Genomic DNA, 7913 nt, shown 5'->3' on the forward strand with positions numbered 1-7913 from the left:
AAAAAAATTGCATCCTTAACTTCTTTGTGTTTCAGGAGTGTAAATTGCAGAGTTTTATTCATAACTAACCCAGAATCTGTCTCATATTCTGTGCCTTGCTGTGCATGATTACTAAATCTATATATAAGGGCATAAATCAATTTTTGACTTACAAAGCGTATGTCATGGCACATGAAAATATATCTGTTCCTAATCTTATTTTGAAGGTGACCTCAAATATTGTGATTGCAGTTATAGCAAAACAGAAATAATGGTATAACATGGTTATTGATGAAGGAGTGTGTGTGTGTGTGTGTGTGTGTGTGTGTGAGAGAGAGAGAGAGAGAGAGAGAGAGAGAGAGAGAGAGAGAGGTGATGGACTGTTTTACATATATGATATTGACAGTATGGTTCCTGGCTGTTTTAAATTGAATAAGTGTTCTAAATATTTCCCATGGATATTGCTGCCACCTGCTGGACACAACAAAGGGTTGCAAACATTCACAAAACAAAGATGCCTCTTTAAAAAAGAAAAGAAAAGTGGTTTATATGGCAACGAAGACAGTTTCCAGGACTGGCCATGCACAAGTAACATAACTTGCAGCATAGTCGTAGGCATGCTTACTCAAAATTAATTCTCATTAAATTCAGTGGAACTTACTCTCATGAAAGTGTGCTTAGGTTTTCAGCCTCATACGTATGTTTTTATTTGGAACTGGAACATGAAAGGTCAAGAAAACTTTGAATTCAAATTCTGGCATCTATCAAACATTTGATAATTATATTTCTCCCTCCTATATGAGATGATCCCATATATTTCATTTTGGCATTTCTGGAACTCTACTGCAGCATTGTTTGGGGGGTGGGAGATATATTTATCCACCCTATTCAAACCAGTAACATGATCCAATCATCTCTTTTTAATCATCTATCAGCCAAGACTATGTTGATTAATGTATCTGGGGACAGAAATGGACAACATCCAAACAAATGGAGAAGGCAGGGGAAATATTACATCTGCTTCCATTGCAAAGCATTTGAGCACCTGTATGGGAATTCCAGAATAACATGCAGTCTCCTTTCATCACCCATGTCATTCTTCATATTGTGGAACCCCTTGATGATCTCAGGAAGGCAGGATATGACATGGGTGAAAACCCAAACCCGATCTCAATTAATTGTTATTTTTATAAATTAATTATTGTTATAATTTGGCTATTATTGGGGGTATATATATATAAACTAATAATGAAAAAATAAAAAACCCCTAACCCCAATCTCTTATATTACAAATAAAGGTCCCTCCCTTATAGCATCATGAATGAATAAGGAACCAGGGATAACATTAGCATCTCTATCTAGTCTGCAAGTGTACATAAATTCAATGAATATGGATGACATTGTTCATTGATGGCTTCTGGCATCATCTAATTGACAAAATGGTCATCTGAGATAGCATTTGCAATGAAAACAACACAGCACTTGTATTCTTCTGTCTGGATATTTGCATCCGCTTTTTAAAAAAACAACAACAACAACCACAATTATACAAATGTAGCGGTTCTCATTTACTCAAAGAAAAGGGAAAAAAGAATTCCTTTCAACTTTCAATGTGTGAGAGGCATATATGAGGAGGAGAAGATGAAGATGATGAAGAAGAAACATCTAAAATATAATATGAATGTTGCTCTCTGACAGTCCTACAATCAGGAAAGGAATGACTAATGCTTAATTGTTGATATGCAAAGACAGAGATAAAGGAATAAGAGCAGCCAGCAGTTTGGATATATTTGTCTTGAAGGAAAAGCAAGACCTGTTATTAGAGGAAAGGTTTTTTCCTCCTCTCCCAAATACCACTTGGGTCGTCAAATATCTTGACATGTTTGGTGGAAGCATAAATAGACAAGAAGGGATCATGGATCGGCATGTATCACAGTATACCTCTGCATAATGAGGTCCCTTCTGGAAAACAGATGCTTAACTGTGGTCTCATTTATCATGAGGATAATGACATCCAACAATTCTCTAGCTTCTTTGGAGACTATTTAAACAAAAACATGGAGTCAGAGGAACCAATTAGGAGGGAGTGGTCCCTTTTGGCCCTCTGACCTCTAGCCTTTTGAACAAACAAAGTTTTGAAAAATGTGAGACTGGCGAAGAATAGGTTGCGCTATATAGGGTGATGCAGGGTGATGTTCTGCCACGGAAGCTGAGCGGTATTAATTGGCTTCTCTTATTAAGGTTATAAACTACTGAAATAACCAGTAACCATTAAAAAAGAATCATGAATGGCTGCTAATATTTCAGAATTCAAAGTAGGGTTTTAAATTACGTTTGGTGTGCTCTTTGTATTGAAAAGTGTCACCATGGGCAGCCAACCAGATAATGCAATAATGTTTCCATGAAATTAGTGAGGAACTTGTCCCCTCCTGAGGCTGTAGAACTACATCTCCCATCATTCCTGACCATTGCTCATGCTGGAGAACAACAACATATAATGTCTGATTCAATGAGTTCTTTGAATACCACAGGTTAGCCATTCCTGGTGTAACCAATTGTTTTGGTTATCTTCCATGGCATTTTAATGTGTGTGTGTTTAATTATACAAAGCTGTATAATTTAATTTCTAGATGCTCCAGTGTAACATATCTTTCTAAACCAGTTTTTTAAGCTAATTTTCAAGTACTGCTGTGAGGCACATCAAGACATGAGCACTAATGTATCTGCCTTTGTTTCCCACTATGTTGGAAGTTTCTGTTTCAGTTCCTGTTAAAAAATGAGATTAAGCATTGCTAGAAGATACCTTGAAAAGCTTGTGCCAGTTAGTTTGCATTAGAGTAGGTAGATCAATGATATACTTTGCCTTTTATCTGTTTAGATGAGAAGGTTCTGGTTAGGGATGTTGGGTAGGATGAGAGCCCTGAATGGGCAAACACCTGGTCAGTTCCAGCCAAGAAGCTAAACAGACAACACTGCAAGATTGTTGGAGATATTCCCTAATAGTTATACAGTGGTACCTCGGGTTAAGTACTTAATTTGTTCCTGCGGTCCGTTCTTAACCTGAAACTGTTCTTAACCTGAAGCACCACTTTAGCTAATGGGACCTCCTGCTGCTTCCACGCCGCCAGAGCACGATTTCTGTTCTCATCCTGAAGCAAAGTTCTTAACCCGAGGTACTATTTCTGGGTTAGCGGAGTCTGCAACCTGAAGCATATGTAACCTGAAGCATATGTAACCTGAGGTACCACTATATAAAGCTCATTGTAAGGTTGTACAGTAGTCCCGAAAATTATTGCATTTATTTTAAACATTGCCTTTAAAAATTATTAAGTATGGCATAGGTTCATCTATCACTTTGACTGAAAATGCTTTTCCTGGATTTAATCCCATATCACATCCTGCTATTCTGCTGTAATTTTATGGGATCTACACCACCCATTAACCACATACCCCTTTTCAATAACAGTTGCAGATATTCTGTCTGACTGAGTTCCTCTAGTTGCTATTTCATTTATCCTGTGGTGTGCATAATTGACTAATAATGCCTGTAATCTGCCTCTGTGATTAACTCATTTGAAGCGATAAAATATTCCAGATCACATTATGCTAAAAGGAAAGAGAAGCACTTTTTTATCTGTGTGCTGATTTCTTGATTTCAGAGGTAGCCAAGTGCATCTTTCTGTATTAAACCAAAAATATTCCAGAATTAAAAATAAAAGAGCCCTAAAAACAATACAGCTTAATTAGCAAAAAAGAAAAGAAAAGAGAAAAGTACCTAGATTAGCTAGGTTCCTTCAAGTTGGTGCAGTTGTTGTTTTTATAGAGGAAGCGAAAATCAGGTAATCATGTCACATAATGAGGACTGGGGTACAAAGAAGATAGGGCAGCTTTGCCTTATATTTCTTCCAGCATTTTGTATTTTTAATTTTAGAAATATTTAGTAACATCTAAGCACTCATAAAAACCTTTGACAAGAGAAAGGTGGAAACCCTCAAATGGGAGTTTAATGTCCACTGTAGATCCTATGATTATGAAGTAATATAATAGTTGCAGATATAATTAGCAGGACATATTTTCCACATGTTTGTACATTACAGAGAGCTAGTATTTATATAATTAGAAGCACATGGAAGATTTGAACAGAGTCTAGTATCAACCCTATCCTGTTCATGTCTTCAGTTTACTCTACACTGAAAGCAGCCTTAGTGGGGGAAAAACATTTTCCAAAGGCAAATAGGTAGCCGTGTTGGTCTGCCATAGTCAAAACAAAAAAAATTCCTTCCAGTAGCACCTTAAAGACCAACTAAGTCAGTTCTTGGTATGAGCTTTGGTGTGCATGCACACTTCTTCAGATACACTGAAACAGAAGTTCCGAGAAACCTGGTCTGTACAAAGACCTTGGATTCTTATCTCATTATACATGACAAAGCCATTTTTCACCTTTTCACCCCTCGCTTCTTCCTGTAAGACCTATTGCAGTCGTTAAGAGTCGTCAACAGGCTCATCACAGCTATCTGCCAATCACCCATTCCCACCACCCTTCTGAGTAATACCCCTCCCCACCTTCTCACTATATAGAAGGGTCTGGAAGGAATTTTTTTTTATTTTCCAAAGGGTTCAGATAGGCCATTAACAGAAAAGTTGATAGAAAGCAAGTATTTATATGTTTATGAAATGGTAAATAATTTATACATACATTCATTATAACGTGAGATAATTCTATGGTAACTTGGCAACTGGGGGTGGTACCCAATGTGTTCATTCTGTAAGTGCGAAGTTTTCTATTTCCTCAAAGGAAATTCCCTTCCCCTCTCCTTCCCATGCACAACTTGCATCCTCTCAAAATCTAATCCAAAGTGTTAGAGGAACCCACAGAACAGGTTTAGGGCGTGTGTGGGGAGAGGAGAGGGGCAGAAAGTTCAATTGTGCAACACACATCCTTGTGCTGGCGGAACAAATGGATTGGGCTGTGATTTCGTATAATGGGTTTGTCTTTATGCCTATGCTTGCTGTTAACTATAATACATAACTATCTGGTCATAATTACCTGGTTACAGCAGGAGGAGGAATGACCTTGGGGAGGGACGCAAAGAGAAGAAATGCCATGGTACACCTGCAACAGCAAAACGGGATGCCTTCATCTGCCCTAACTGAGGAAAAAAACCATGACTCTCCCATATAAGTTTCAACAGCCCCAACAAGGGTTGTAACTCTCCACCAGTTTGACTTAAGCCCCAATGGCACACTTTTCTGTTGTCTTCCAAGGCAGATGAATACTAACAGCAACAACATCTCTTGAATAAATTTAATAAATCAGTATTAACCCATCTTTTAGGGTGGAAAAATAGAAGGGAGGGGGGGAAATGGAAATGGAATGGAAAAAAATAGAGGGAGGGGAACTCATAATGCTGTTATTGAACAGCATCTATTGGTGTGTTCAGACCCAGAGACCTCCCCCCTAAATAAAAACACATTTGACTCAAATTTTAGTTTGGTTTTTGGCAGAATTTAAGCCACAACTTTACTGAATACAGAAAGTAAGTGGTTGCATAGGCTCTGGTTCGACTAGCTCCCTGCACCCTTGCATGTAGCACTGACCCAGAGCTCTATCATAGATCAGCCAAGGGTGAACACCTGAGATAGATAGAAAGCCCGGGTACAGCCTATGTCCACTCCCCAGATGCTCCCCTGGACTCAGGCACAGGCACAACCCCCCCTGGATTCCTTTAATGGAATACCCTTCACATAGGGATGGCGAGACCGTTCCCCCATCCCTATCACTTGAACCAGTGCCTATCCATAACTTTACAAGTTGTGACAATTTGCTACGTGGCAGGCGAAACCCAAAAGGCAAAAGCCAATCAGCTAAGTGGGGGAAATTCCTGCTGTGCCCCTGCCCCAATGACAGACGACACATGACAGCATAGCAAGGCCAATCACAAAATGCCCTAAATATTGGGAGAGGTGGGCTGCACAAGCCAAAAGAGGAAGCTCTGGGTCATATGCATAGGTATTTATAGGTCCCTCGATCCATTGAGACAGCACCCCATTGGCCAGATTAAACCCAGAAACAAGGGACCTACCAGTCGGGTGTTGTGGCTGTCCAATATACCCACCCACAAAAAGAAAGTCAGTCTCCACGTCTCATCGCAACACTTGCCCTCTTTTAGGGAGGACACTCTTTTTAGATGGCCCATTGACATTAGGTGGAAGGCCTGTTGGGTTGCAGTCTAACCGGCATAAGCTTGATGTGGAGACCCACTGGCATTGTTTAAAATGGCCACTTTAAGTATAAAATGAGATTTTATAGCCTGTTTTGGCTGTTCAGTCTGATGGAACATTTTTTCTTTCCTAGATGACATTGCTGAGTGAAGGGCAAGCTGCGAAAATGCTTGTTTAATTTGCAGTGAGGCAGCTTGCTGATGGAAAGACTAGTAGAAGCAGTTCAGTGTCATGTACTCATAACTTGTTAAGTCTGATATCTTCAATAGTTATGTTCTGAACAAGCCAAGAATTTATGCTACAGTCTGTAAATTGTTCACAGGCTAATTACGATTGGCATGAAACTTTTAGGGTGAGATTCAAAGTTCTACCCAGGCCATTAACTGTATGACACCATTGTGATGGAAACACAACATTATGACAGAAGAATTACGACCCTAATTGGCACTGCGTTTACGGAGCTTAATATTGACTCTTCATGAATTCATTGTTCCTGTACCAGTTATGTGACAAGCCTTATGATGAATAGATTTGTTATTCAGAAATGTCAGATACAACTTTGTTTAATTTAATGGCTGTTTAACATGCTAGCTTAAGTGAAGCACAAAAGGGTTAGTTCAACAATATCCTCTGGAAAAACAAAGCAGAGTCTGAAAATGTCTTGGAAAGAGGAAAGAGCCTGATAAATATTCATACTTCTGTGCGTTTACTGATAAGGAAAGCATGCACATTGTATTTTCACCCAGATGCATCTTATGCATTGGCAACAAATATTGCCTGTTAAAATTTTAGCAGTTATTGTCCTACAATAAATATATTTATACAGCAAAGTATTAATTCCTTTGTATGATTCTTAGGTCCTCTTAGGAGGTGGCACAGAGAACTAAGCTCTTTAGCAAATGTTTCTTTTGCATGGTAGGAGAAGTAAATACTTAAATAAATTCTCTAAATTGCTCAACTTGCCAATGTCAATGAGAAATTGTGTGTGCACATTTGAGGCTTTAAGTCCATCTGTGGCTCTTATTTAATCACATGCTCAACACTCAGGAATTCCATATTCTCTTAAAAGAAAGGTTCACTTCATACCCAGAAATGCCCAGGTATGATTGACAAAAAGCATTTTACTTGCCAACTTTTATTTATCTTGGCATCGTGCAGTTTCATCTCTGTTAAAAAGTGTGAAAGACATACTAATGTGATACTTGCTCTTTCCATAAATGCCTTCCTCTTCTCTTTTGTGGCTTGCCTGGATGCTTAGGAAGTCAGTGAGCAGACCGGGGGAGAATAGATACCGTAGGTGCAGGTTGTGCAGTGCTGTGGACAAGCCCACCTGACATGAGTTTTGCTGTTGGTTACCGGGATGGTACAGGGATGAGGCAATGAGGTGGAGAGGTCAAGGCTGCACAGTGTTCTGCTGGAACACAGGCCCAACCACACTGCTGGCCTGCACCAGTAAGTGACAGTGACACTAGTATCTGTGATGAGAGAGCTGCTTCACAGCACCACCCCATCCCCTACCCCTGGCTGCTCTTGGGCAGGCAGGGAATCAAATCCTGACTCAAAAACAGCCTTCTAATTGTCAGAAATGTCCCTAAATACCCCAAAAGGCTAAACTAGTGCTTTAGCAGGGACAGGTAATAAATAACAGGGATTATCCCTGATAAATAGGGAGTTGGAGCATGTGTTGGGAACACTGCCCACATCTAGAAAAT

This window comes from Podarcis gaigeae, assembly GCF_964106915.1.
Source record: "Podarcis gaigeae genome assembly, chromosome: 4".
In the NCBI taxonomy this organism is placed as follows: Eukaryota; Metazoa; Chordata; class Lepidosauria; order Squamata; family Lacertidae; genus Podarcis; species Podarcis gaigeae.